We start from the raw sequence: 13,170 nt of genomic DNA, 5'->3' as shown, positions 1-13,170 counted from the left end.
GCCAATGCTACATATTCTCCACTTGTGCTGCCCCTTTTCCCACCTGCACCCTTCTGCCTTTTTCCCCTGTCCAGGTGCACCAAACCACAGCAACAATGTGGAGTCAGCACATTATGTGGATGTTCCACCTCACAGGGCAGGGGAAACACATGGAGCAGGACGTCATTCCAACAAGAGTGCTCCAGTCCTGCTGCCAGTCAGGAATATCTCTTCTAGCACATCCCCAAATTTGTAAATCATCAGCCTAAAGAATTTTACCTGGCACTTTTACACCCTTGGTTAGAAGCTAGTAAGATGATATAAATGTTAATATTTTATGTGATTCTCTGTGCAGGCTATTTCCAACTGTCTTGCAAAGACAGGAAAAGGGGCCCAAGAGAGCTGGATTGCATTCAGAGATTGCTTCTTCCATGCTCAGGATCAGAGCATCCCCACACGTAGGAAGTCGAGGAAGGGAGCCAGGAGACCTGTGTGGTTGAATAGGGATCTGTTGGGTATGCTCAAGCAGAAGAGGAGAGTTTACAGATCATGGAAGCAGGGGCTGGCCACTTGGGAGGAATATAAGGCTGCTGTTAGAGGATGTAGGAAGGCAGCTAGGATAGCCAAGACCTCCTTAGAATTACAGCTGGCGAGAGGGGTCAAGGACAGCAAAAAGAACTTTTACAAATACATAGCAGATTAAACTAATACCAGAGGCAATGTAGGCCCACTGATGAATGAGGTGGGTGCCCTGGTGGCGGAAGACACAGAGAAGGCAGAATTACTGAATGCCTTCTTTGTCTCTGTCTACTCTGCTGGAGGCTGTCCTGGGGAACCCTGTACCCCTGAGACCCCAGATGAAGCCAGGTCAATGGAGGAGTTTGCTTTAGTCAATGAGGACTGCGTTAGGGAGCAATTAAATAGCCTGGACATCCATAAATCCATGGGTCCAGATGGGATGCATCTGCGGATGCTGAGGGAGCTGGCTGAAGTCATTGCTAGACCGCTATCCATCATCTTTGCCAAGTCTTGGGAAACGGGAGAGGTGCCCGAGGACTGGAGGAAAGCAAATGTCACTCCAGTCTTCAAAAAGGACAAGAAGGAGGACACGGGTAATTATAGACCGGTCAGCCTCACCTCTGTCCCTGGGAAAGTAATGGAACAGCTTATCCTTGGTGCCATCTCAAGGCATATCAAGGATAAGAGGGTCATTAGGGGCAGTCAGCACGGCTTTACCAAGGGTAAGTCATGCTTGACCAACCTCATAACCTTTTATGAGAATGTAACAAGGTGGATGGATGATGGCAGAGTGGTGGGTGTGGTCTACCTTGACTTCAGTAAAGCCTTTGACACAGTCTCCCACAGCATCCTTACAGCTAAATTGAGGAGGTGTGGTCTAGACAATAGAGTAGTGAGGTGGGTTGCAAACTGGCTTAAAGAGAGAAGCCAGAGAGTGGTGGTCAATGGTGCGGAGTCCAGTTGGAGGCCAGTATCTAGTGGAGTGCCTCAGGGGTCAGTACTGGGGCCAGTATTATTCAATATATTGATTAATGATTTGGACAAGGGAATTGAGTGTACTATCAGCAAGTTTGCTGACGACACTAAGCTGGGAGGAGTGGCTGACACGCCAGAAGGCTGTGCTGCCATCCAGTGGGACCTGGACAGGCTGGAGAGTTGGGCGGGGAATAACCTGATGAAATTTAACAGGGGAAAGTGTAGAGTCCTGCATCTGGGCAGGAACAACCCCAGGTTCCAGTAAAGGTTAAGAAATTACATATTAGAGAGCAGTGTAGGGGAAAGGGACCTGGGGGTCCTGGTGGACAACAGGATGACCCTGAGCCAGCACTGTGCCCTTGTGGCCAGAAGGCCAATGGCATCCTTGGGTGTATTACAAGGTGGGTGGTCAGTACATCGAGAGAGGTCCTCCTTCCCCTCTAGTCCATCCTTGTGAGGCCCCATCTGGAATATTGTGTCCAGTTCTGATTAAGGGACTGGAGCATCTCCCTTGTGAAGAAAGGCTGAGGGAGCTGGTTCTCTTTAGTTTGGAGGAGACGGAGGGGTGTCCTTATTAATGTTTACAAATATATAAAGGGTGAGTGCCATGAGGATGGAGCCAGGCTCTTCTCAGTGGCAAACAATGATAGGACAAGGGGTAATGGGATCAAGCTGGAACACAAGAGGTTTCACTTAAATTTGAGAAGAAACTTCTTCTCGGTGAAGGTGACAGAGCACTGGAACAGGCTGCCCAGGGGGGTTGTGGAGTCTCCTTCCCTGGAGACATTCAAAGCTCGCCTGGACATGTTCCTGTGCGACCTCACCTAGGCGTTCCTGCTCCAGCAGGGGAATTGGACTAGATGATCTTTTGAGGTCCCTTCCAATCCCAAACATACTGTGATACTGTAATTAGGTGGTCACAGGATCACAGTTTTGGGATCATTAGCTGAATATTAGAATCCTTAGGTAAATGTAGCTAATAAAACAAATAGCATGGTGGAGTTTCTATTATGTTTGTCAAACTACTGTTCTGTTTAGTCTGCTCATGAGCCACATTCCTCTCTTTTCCTCCACTGTTCTGAATGTGAGCCACTTTTAGCAGGGATTTCCACACGCAGTATTTATAGGCCATATAAAAGCACTATTGCTCCTTTACACATGATAAAAATATTCTAAGATTGGCAATTACATGCAATTTAATGTGATTTGATAGAGAACATAATTGTCCTGTATTTCTAGCCCAAGCTTGCCTGACTTTTGCAAAGATCAGCTCTCATTAGTTCATGATTCCATAAGCTTCTGTAAGACCTTGATGAAACTTTTATTCATAAAGACCCTTTCCAAACTTAACACCTATTTCAAAAGGTTTAGAGTTGGCTGACTTCAATAAGTTAAGAATAAATATAACAAACATAGCAAAATGCCAGCTGCAGGCTGTAATAAAGAATTACAGAATTGCAACTACTGACTCCCATAAGATCATTTCAAGTGTTCACATAATCACGTATTCTTCACATATTTTCAATTTTGCTATAAACACAAAAGCTAGTTAATAGTTTCTATATCTCTTTTTGTTTTCCAGATTTTAAGCACAGAGTTCTGCCAACAAGCAGGATTAACAGTTTTAAAAAAAAAAAAAAAAAGAAAACAACAAACAACCATTTAAAAATTAACTGCTTATTCTGTTGTTTCCAGATTTGCTATAGTATCTGGGAATAAGTTTTCAGCCTGATCTTCCCAGTTTCTAGGCCTAGGAATATTCGTGAGTATCCAGATGTGTCAGGGCATCAGATTTAAAGACCTTAAAGGGAAACAATATTCATATAAAGTTGCTTTGTTCTGTTGGAAAAATAAAAAAGCCTCCAATTGGTGTTTTATATGCAACAACTGACATCACTTAATATTTGCAGATTTGGACTGTTGGAAAGCAATTTAATTTTAATTTAATTTTGATATCTGCTCATTAATTTAGTTATCACTTTCATATTCTTTATTACTTGTCTTTTGTGTGCTTTGTACAGTAGCACAGTAAATTACTTAGTGTTAATGAATAATAAATATATGTGTGTGCTGCAGGGATGTGGGACCCTCATGGAAGCAACAACTCTCCTATCCACCAGAGACACAGGAGAACTTGGCAGACAGTAATTCATCTCGCATACATTAAACATCTATGTTCCAGACAGGATGTATAGCCCTTTGGAAATGCTCGTTTTCCCTGATTACCTACAGAGTGTGCTTAAGTGAGTAGTTCAGACTATTTTTGTTGACTGAAAGTGCAAACGATAGGGTTTTCCACACAATCAGTGTTCGTGACCTTTTTGTCCCCCCAAATATGTATTGGCTTTTTTCCCACAAATTTGTTAGAAAACCCTCAATGTTTCTCAGCTAAAGACATTTCCAATTTTATTAGATTGCAGACTTCTTCACAATTTTTTCTAAATCTGTTCAAGTATACTAATACAAATTAATTAATTCTTTACTTCCTTTGGTATTCCCAGTACAACACAAGAATCTTGGAATTACATTTCTATGAAACCAACATTACTTTGATAAATGAAGCATTTTCTCATTACCAAAAAGTACTCATACATATGACAAAATCTCCAACAGAGTTAGCAGCTGCTCGTTAAAGGCTGTTTGCTTGCTGATAACAGTTATTTATGTTTAAACATGAGCCAACACATTGCTGTAATATGTATATCTACTCCGGTGTCCCATTTCATCCATGCATATCAGATCTTATTCCTGTCTCTTTCACCACTTGCACCGTTGCAAACTGGGCTACTCCTACTAAACTTAAGCAACCACACCAGCATAATACTAGATAAGAATGAAAAAAGAGACAAAGCCCATATTTTTCATGCACATACATTTGCAATACATTACAAGTGGTTTATGTTTTTCCTGTTCGTTTTCTGGGTATATTTTCTGAGATCTGATACACTAAAATGTTCAAAATTATATTGATGAATTATTCAACAATTCCCTTAACTGTGATTTATCTGAAAGCAGAAAGAATTTATCACTAGCAGACCTAAAATAAACACACTCTTATGACTCTAAGATTAAATTACTGACATAAACAAAATCTGAAATTCCTTCATATGGTGCTCTACGTGAACATCAGCAGAGAAAGAAGTGGAATATTTTCTTGTAGGGGCTGCAAGAGTACAGAGAGTTTCTCAGCTAAAATCATACCTCTTCTACTTTTACAAACATAGTAGAAGAACTATGCATAAAAAAAATTTCCTCCAGTTATATTTCTGGCAATAAATGGTGATATAAATTAGAATGTACAGGTATTACTAAATGTTTCATATAAAGTAGGTAATAAAAAGGTCAGTTTACCGAGGTTCTTTTGATGCCATTTGCAGGAACTAGTGAAATCCCCAGCATACAGGAGTTATATATTTTTTTATTTAGCTTTACTCAGCATGATTTTAATTGGCCCCTGAGGAACAAGTTACCAAACAGCAAATCCAGTCATCCCCTGGGTCCTGTAACCAGGGGTACACAGTTCGGCTTCAGTTCTGCGCTTCATAATTAAGCATACATGATGAATATACACACAAGACTGAAACACAGAATCACATTGTGCTTTCACTTATTTGCAGACATTAAAAGTTTATTTTTAAGCTCAACATTGTATAGAGAGTCTTTCCCTCCTGTCATGCAAAATACCAGAGAGGGATGGTTATTCTGGAAGGCCTTTTTTGTTATATGTGGACAGCATAGAAATAAAGCCCCAGAACAAACACTTTAGGATTTGCAACTGGAAAAAAAAATCTTCTACTGCAGTAGGAATCTCTAATAAAATAATTAATTTCTATAATGATAGCATAAGGAAGTGTAGGACTAGTGGATTTATTTTGCATTTCTAATCCAGTGCATTTCTTTACATATTTTTATACATTTTCCTCTAAGTTTCAAGGAAAAAATTCTCACAGCTAGGCCTTTGTCTATCAGATCTAGATTTGGCTTTCAGGCTTTTGAGCTGTTTAGATCCAAAAGGTCAACTAAGTCAAACATCCAGTGATTAGTGAAAACTTATTATCATGAACTATAAAGTTGTTTCCTTTTTTCAAAATTTTTTCTCAGTTATCTTTCCAAAGTTTTCATAATATTTATGAAAGCTTCCTTTATCAAAACACAGCTACTGGTGGACAAACTAAATGTATATTTTAAACATATTTATTTTAAAATATTAGAACTTTTACAGCAACTCTCTATGACTTCATTTTCACTTATAAGTTCGCACTCTCAGAAAATAACTTTTAAAGTACATTCCTAGCTTTTAAAGTTAATATGTGAACTACTTCTCTTCTGTATTCCTCAGGTACTTGCCAGAATAACTGTACCCACATGACTTCACTTCAGTTTTCATCTTGTCTCAACTCTTCTCAGAATCCCTCACCCTGTAAATTGGAATGACCTGTAACAATGGTACTTTGATCTGGGATATTATTTGAGATACAATGGGGATATTAATCATAATAGCACTAAGTACTGTAAGCCTTTTAAAATCCTGTGCAAAATCCTGCTCTTTTCAGTTTCAAAGGCATCAAGATATTACTCCACTGCTTCTTTCATAACACTCATCCCAGTGCTTAGCCTTGGGACACACAAGAAATACCTAGTCACTTGAAGTGGTAGATTGGCACATATTCTACAGCAGAAAATAAGCCACTTCACTTTCTGAAATCAGCAAAAAAAGCAAGCGACCTATGCATTTTACACATTGCAAAACGGGATCTCATGTGATTTTCTTCTTTTCTGGAGTGTGTTCTGCTGCACACATTCTGCTTCCTGCCAAAACACAGATTATTGCACAACAGAGTGCTTCAGAAGCAATGAAAATAAATTTCTTATGATATTAGCTGCTACAATGGCATGCCTTCCATGCAAATATTTTTGTTTAAAGTTATTACTGCAGAATATAAAATGCATGTTTAACTTTCTATTCATCAGTGGTCCCATTGTCTTCATGCACACAGTCTTTGCAGGATTACAGCCTGCATCTCTTCTATACAGTTTTCATAGCCAGATGCTTCTCCTTAGTGATATAGCTGTATAAGGAGATACTAGGAAAAAAGAATTCTAAATTAGTATGTTAAAGTGTAATGCCTGAATTGACAGAAGCTTCTGTGCTTTAGAATAATAAAAAAAGAAATGGAAGGCATGGAGAAGGTGTACTTATAAAAAGATAATTTCAATAATGTGTATCTCTAGCTTATATACTTGGTAAGCATAAACCTGTGGCATTTTTTTCTTCTAGTATTTTGAGAGATTTCTGGTTTAAGGCTTTTAAATCGTTTTTCATTGACACTCAAATGCTTGGTTCTGCTGAATAATATTCCACTCTTCAAAAAGCTCCATCTGGTATCAGCAGAACAAGACATGGAAGAAAGCCTATTTCTCAATATGTAAATAAACCTAACAAAATCAGACCTTTATTATACACCTTAATATTTTCAAGTAACTATTTGTATATATACATATAATTTTAAACTTTACAATCTATCAGAAAAGAGAATTTCAACTGGGGCAAATAAAACTTCCTGACACTTAACAAAAGATTGTTTTGTAAATGTTTTGCTGACTTTCACATTTCACCATTTTCCAAAAATATAAAAAGACTAAATACAACTTGTCAGGTTTTTTGGGGTTTTGGAGAGTTTATTTGTTTGTTTGTTAGTTTTCTATTTCTAAAAAAAAAGAGAGACAAAATAAACCAAACAACACCCATTGAAAAAAAAAAAAAAGAAAAAACTAACCAGAAAGCATTTCTGTTTTGCCTAATTAAAATTCCTGAAAGCCATAGAAGTCTTGGCTGTGCTATTCTTAAGCTTTTGATTTGGACTTATTCCAGAGTTTTACTAAAGGAGTATATTGTTTTTCTAATTAAAATATTAAAATTAAACAAGAAGTAAGAAAAGGGAGAAAAGAATTTAAATCATGAGTTTTCCAAAGAGAACTCTAAGGACATTTTTTGATTTATTAACCTGGGGCAACAAAAAAACCCCTGAAGGTGAGGACAACAAACCAGTATGTCTAACAGAGACTATACAACACTAGGCAAACATAAGATATTCTGTCATCCACATTTTCTTGAAATATATTTATGTCATCTTTTCCTAAATTCATTTGGTTTATTTATTTTAGAGCAAACTGGCAAGCCTTGCAGCTTGCTCTTTATTTTTCTCTCTTAAGCAACAGTTATGCACAGCAACATCACTTTAAGGCATCCTCTTGCCAGATCCCTTTTGTCTTGACATTTATCACTTGTAGATGTAATTTAGAACACCAAAGTCCTGTATTTCATGATGAAAACCTTGTAAGTGTTTATTTTAGGAGCCTCCGAACAAGGATTCAATTTGAATATGAAGCTCTCATGGATTTTATATTGTCTTTGCTGAAATTATCTGCTCTGGAGTTACTGTTCAACAGCTGCCATAAGGATTCACAGTTGCAAACCCCTTATTTAAGGGAAATGTGAATCTCACTGTATGTCATACATTAGAATGGAAAGCATGAAACATCCATCTATAAAAAGCTGGTTTTACTGTAACAGAAGTAAATTGAAACTCAAAAGTATATTTAACAGCTGTGATACATTTAATGCACTTTTCTATCCTGTTTAAATATCTTTTGAAATCATGTACAAGAGTAGGTTATTAGTGTTATTGTATTTGCCTTAAGATAGTATAAGAGTGGTTTTGACTGAAAAATATTTCCTTTACAAAATTATATCAAGCAAAATACTACTGCCAACTTCCTGTGTTAAAGTAAGCCATGACACTTTGAAGGCTTAATTTTATTTTTTCCTTATCCCTGGCAGTTATTCCTAATAATATTTAGTGAAAGAACTACAATTTCAACATTAGTACAATTTCAGAAGTTTGATGGTCTTAATTAACAAGAGCTAAATGAAAGCACTTCATGAAAGAATGTAGCAGAATGGTATTTTTCTCCATGCAATTCAAGTCACTGCTGATGTAGAAGAGAGCTTGCTTTCTCTTTCTGCATTCTTTAGCTAGGATTTGTGAAAGCAAATATGAATAACAGAGGAACGCCATCACTGCAGGTTTGGAAGAAAGCCAGAAGAAGCCAAAAGCACTACAAAAGGAAGCAACACAGATCAGATTTCTGAAAGAATTCTTTTTGTAACCACAGCTGGAGAGTTAACATTGAAAGCAAATTTTAAAATCTTTGAATTGGTTGTGTATCTTTACCTGGATTAGATTCCACCATTGTTACAGGAAATTAGTCAAACAAATTAATCTTGTGTATCTAACCATCACTTAAAACTGAAATAAAAGGAATAAGATGCACTTATTTTTTAAATGAAATATTTACATTTAAGATATTGTTGGCAAGATTTTCAGGTACCTCTACTGAAACTCTGTTAAGACTGGTTTGGAGACGTGATATTTGCCCACCCTGTAGCACAATTCTGTCACTGAAAAATAGGGTATTCATTTGCTTGGGCCTGCTCTTATATCCTTGGCTGCTGGAAACAGAGTGAGCCTAAACAGGCTGGCTCAGCTATAACCAACATCTATCAGGGTGCTACAGAGTGGCTTCAAGAGAGAACATAATCCAGTAAATTGGCTTTCTTACCTACCAGTTAGATGTTGAAGACTTTGAACCTTTCAGGGACTTCATCTCCAGTGCAGAATTGAAAATCCAAAGTTAGCACCTAGCCTGCCCTAGCCTTAAAGGCTCCCTGGCACACAAGGATACTGGGTACCTCAGAGGCTGAGCCAAAAATGAGCCCTTTTGCATCAGGAGTCACCCATACATAGCCAAGCAAAAGTGATGACCATAAGATTATTTCTGCAGAACCAGTGTCATCTAGGGCATGAAGTTTATCCTGCAGAATGCCACGCACAGTGGCCAAGATCTGTTTGAATAGTGGAGGCCAAATATCAAAGGTGGGAGCGACACATGATTACCCTGCCAGCCTCTCTTCCCTCTTCTGCCCGCAAGGAAACAGTCCTAAGCAAGGACTTTCTGTCTTACTTCCAAAAAAGTTGCCTTGGCTATTCAGCTGCAGAGGTAGTGTTGGCTTTCCCTGCCTGCCTGCATGACTTTCCATGCAGCTCCACACCCAAGTTATCCTACAGTGAGAATCTGTAGATGGGATACCCTCCTGGCAAAGGAAGGACTCTGAAGCACAGATCCCTCGTTTTCCAGGCCTATAGTTCAGCCACTAACTGAAATAATCATTCCTCACCCTGCTGGTTAAATGTTCAAAAGATGGCTACAACTGCATTTTTTGTGTGGTGCTCCACCCATATGGTAGTAGTGGGAGATTTTTCCAAAATACCTGTGGGCTCCCAGGTGCTACAGAGCTTAGTTTCTGTATTTTAAGCAGGATTAGATATGAAAGACTTAATTGAGTTGCTCAGGGGGAGACAACAAGAGAAAAGATGCATCACATGTTTGGGTATAAGCTAGTTTAGGCAGATAATGGATGAGGATTCTTTGTGGAATATCAGTTTCCATTATCCACCAAAACTCAGCTCAAGCTGCGCTTGGCAAGTAGGAACAAGAGACACCTGAATTACTGGTTTAATTGAAGCACTTGAACTGCTTTGCTACGGTAATTCATTAGGAACAGGGACTTGCCACACGGATCAGTAAATGTTCGCTGACAGATATCTAGCAGGCAATAAGAGAATCAGGGGTCTCAAGCATTACATCCATATCATAGTGAGATTGTAAGATGAAGAGTTCAGACTATAAATTAACAGCTGTAATTTAGTCGAGAGAGTATGGAGGGCATGGTGGGATGACACAACTATCATAACTTGGGTATGCAGACTCAGATGAACTGTCTGATGTCCTCTTTGTCTACCAGGGACTTAGCAGGATTATTTTCCTTTTATTGCCTTTTCATGTTCTGTATCAATTAAACTAAATCAACATTACATGCAATCCTCATGTTTTAATTCCAAGTGACCAATAAATTTGCCAAAATTCTTTCATTAGGTGTAAATTCTACCATACATAAAATTCACAGAGGTTAAATAGAGGAATTCCACTAGCTTCAAATCAGGCAGTATTTCACCTACTGAGAAAGCTCACAGTAAAAAGCTGCAGTCAACAGTAAAAAGTCATGGTCTTTTCCATGGAAGTATCAAAATAATGTTTTGTTATATAATATGTGCTCCTATGAGAAGTATGGCAGAGTTTTTGCATCTCACAGCAGAGTAAGAGCAATTAAATGTTTATTCTAGATTCGTGCTAGAGCCTATTTCAAATAATCCTGCTTTAAAGGGAGCTTACTCATTCAAGTTGAGAGGTCAAGAGGGCCACATCTGATCCTTGGCATGACTTTTCTCTGTAAACCATATTGTCTTGTAAACTGTGATGTATAGTGGGCCACAAAATCCAGTACAGCTTTGCCACCCAGGTCTAAGAGGGTCACAAAGCTCAGGTGACCTTTTGATCCCCAGCAAGAGAGAACAGGTAGCAGAGCTCTTGGTGCTATCAAAAACTATACTCTTTTATAATGGCTGCAACAACAATAAGGATACGATATTTTACACAGGCAAGAAATTCCAGCCTCTTGGATGAATTTACAATAAAATTTAATCTATCACCTCCATTCAGACTATTTACATCATAATTTTTTTAAACAAAATTGCAAACCTTTTTTTAAAAAAGCACACGAGTTAGATACTCCACAGGATTTAGCAGCTTGGAAAGTGTCTTTAATTTCAGTAACTTTGCCTGTAACAAGTTACTTAGTCCCTCAAAAGCTTTAATCACCCATGTTAGGTGTTTAAATATGAAAAACTTCAGAGAATTTTAGGTAATTTAAAGGAACCACTGTCTCAGGGTTTCTAGCAATACAAAAAAAATGGAAATGCCAGACAGTATAATCCACTGCTGTTTATTGATGACCTCACCTCAAAGAGATGTAGATATACAGGATAAATACTTGTTCTCACAGATGAGGTCTTAGGCTATATCTGATCAGGGGACTTAAGAAAGTTTCCTTGCATTTGGCTCCATGCCTCAGACAATTCTCTATCAAGACAAAACTGGAAAACAGATTATTCCCCCATTTCCACATTAAGGAAACTCAGATACACATGTCAGGCAAGACCTGTAGCGATGCATGGACTAGAACCACAAGGCATAAATGGTATGCCCCAGTGAAAAAGTCTAGATGCAGCTTTAAAATATTAGTAAGAGACTGATTAAAGAAAACACCTTCAGTCCATAATGTCTGCATGCCTGTCAAAAGTGAGTTTCCCCAACAGTAGCTTGTGACAAAAATCAGCTGCCCAGAATGGGACTCCACTGTAAGAAGTCTCACACAAAGGTTTGGCCATCAACATTTGAAAAGTTCTTCGCAGTCAAATTTCCAGTCAATGAAAAAGAAGGCTAGAAAACTTGGAGCACTGGCATCATGATAGGTATACCCCTAAATTCAGGGAGTTAAGCTAATTTAATTTTACCCCTTCTTTAATGTACCAAGGAATCTCTAATTCAGTGAAATATAATATTAAAGAAAAATAGAAGCTCATATAATAACCCAGTATAGCACACAAGACAACTTCACAAACCACAATTCTGAATCCCCAGGATTTCCGGATTCAAAACCACATGAGTTTCGACTTTCAAATCATAATATTATTTCTTTATGCTGAAATATTTAGGATACACCTTTTTTTTGTCAACTTTGGAAACAGCATAGAAGAAGAAAAGTGAAACTACTAAAAAAGCATGAGCACAAAATAGTATAGCTCTGCACAACAAATAACAACATCATCATTTCAAACTGTCTAATTTGCTTACATGTCAAATGAGACAATGCCTAAAAATTTAGAAATTAGAGCTTCTGTTGGAAGTTTGGTTTCATTTTTTATTCCTTGTTTCTAGTTATGTCCTGTGTCATTGTAACTCTACAACATTCCAAGTTACAGGTTACTATGAACTTCACTTCAACACATTAAGGAGAAAAAAGCTCCTTTTTATTGACAGGCTTCTGAAATAGTTTTTCATTTTTTCCTTTAACTGAATGCATTATTTCTAAATATGCATTATTCAGTACCTAATTTGGACAAAAGGAATTTTCATTGATCACATTTATAGCTGCTCGGAGAAAATGACTTTGTCGGAGATACCACTAACAACATCACTGAAAAAGTTATTTTCACTGAGCAAGAGGTTGAAACCTCAAAGACTCTGTATCAGGATAAAACTAACAGAAATCTAGGAATAGTTTCCTTAGAAATCTAATGCAGATTTACTGAGCTTTAGTCAAATCGACACTATTGCCAGAACAAATATTCTGGATACATTGGTTTACCAATTTGTTTTGCTTTAAAGCTCTGTTGGAAGATTTCTAGCTACAGGCTACATCACTTATTTACAGGAATAAGTGCAGGAATATCTGTTTTTCCCCTGCTAAATCAAAATAAGAGAGAAGAAGCGTCTTTCCATTCAAAGAACGTTTAGCTATACTACTGAAATATGGCTCCCTTTATAATTTTATTTCCTTTTTGCTTAATTTGGTATGGCCAGTATGAAATTCACATAAAACCATGGAAGGCTTCCAGGAAATCTGCTTTGTGAGGTGACATTTTCAAGTCTATAAGTGACAGTTTTAAACCTCTTCTTTCCCTTTTTTATTTTTTTTTTTTTCCTTTTGTTAAAATACAGTTGTTGAAAACACAG

This window comes from Patagioenas fasciata, chromosome 1 (genome assembly GCF_037038585.1).
Source record: "Patagioenas fasciata isolate bPatFas1 chromosome 1, bPatFas1.hap1, whole genome shotgun sequence".
Classification (NCBI taxonomy): domain Eukaryota; kingdom Metazoa; phylum Chordata; class Aves; order Columbiformes; family Columbidae; genus Patagioenas; species Patagioenas fasciata.
The sequence above is the reverse complement of the archived record's forward strand: the minus strand, read 5'-3'. Positions refer to the sequence as shown.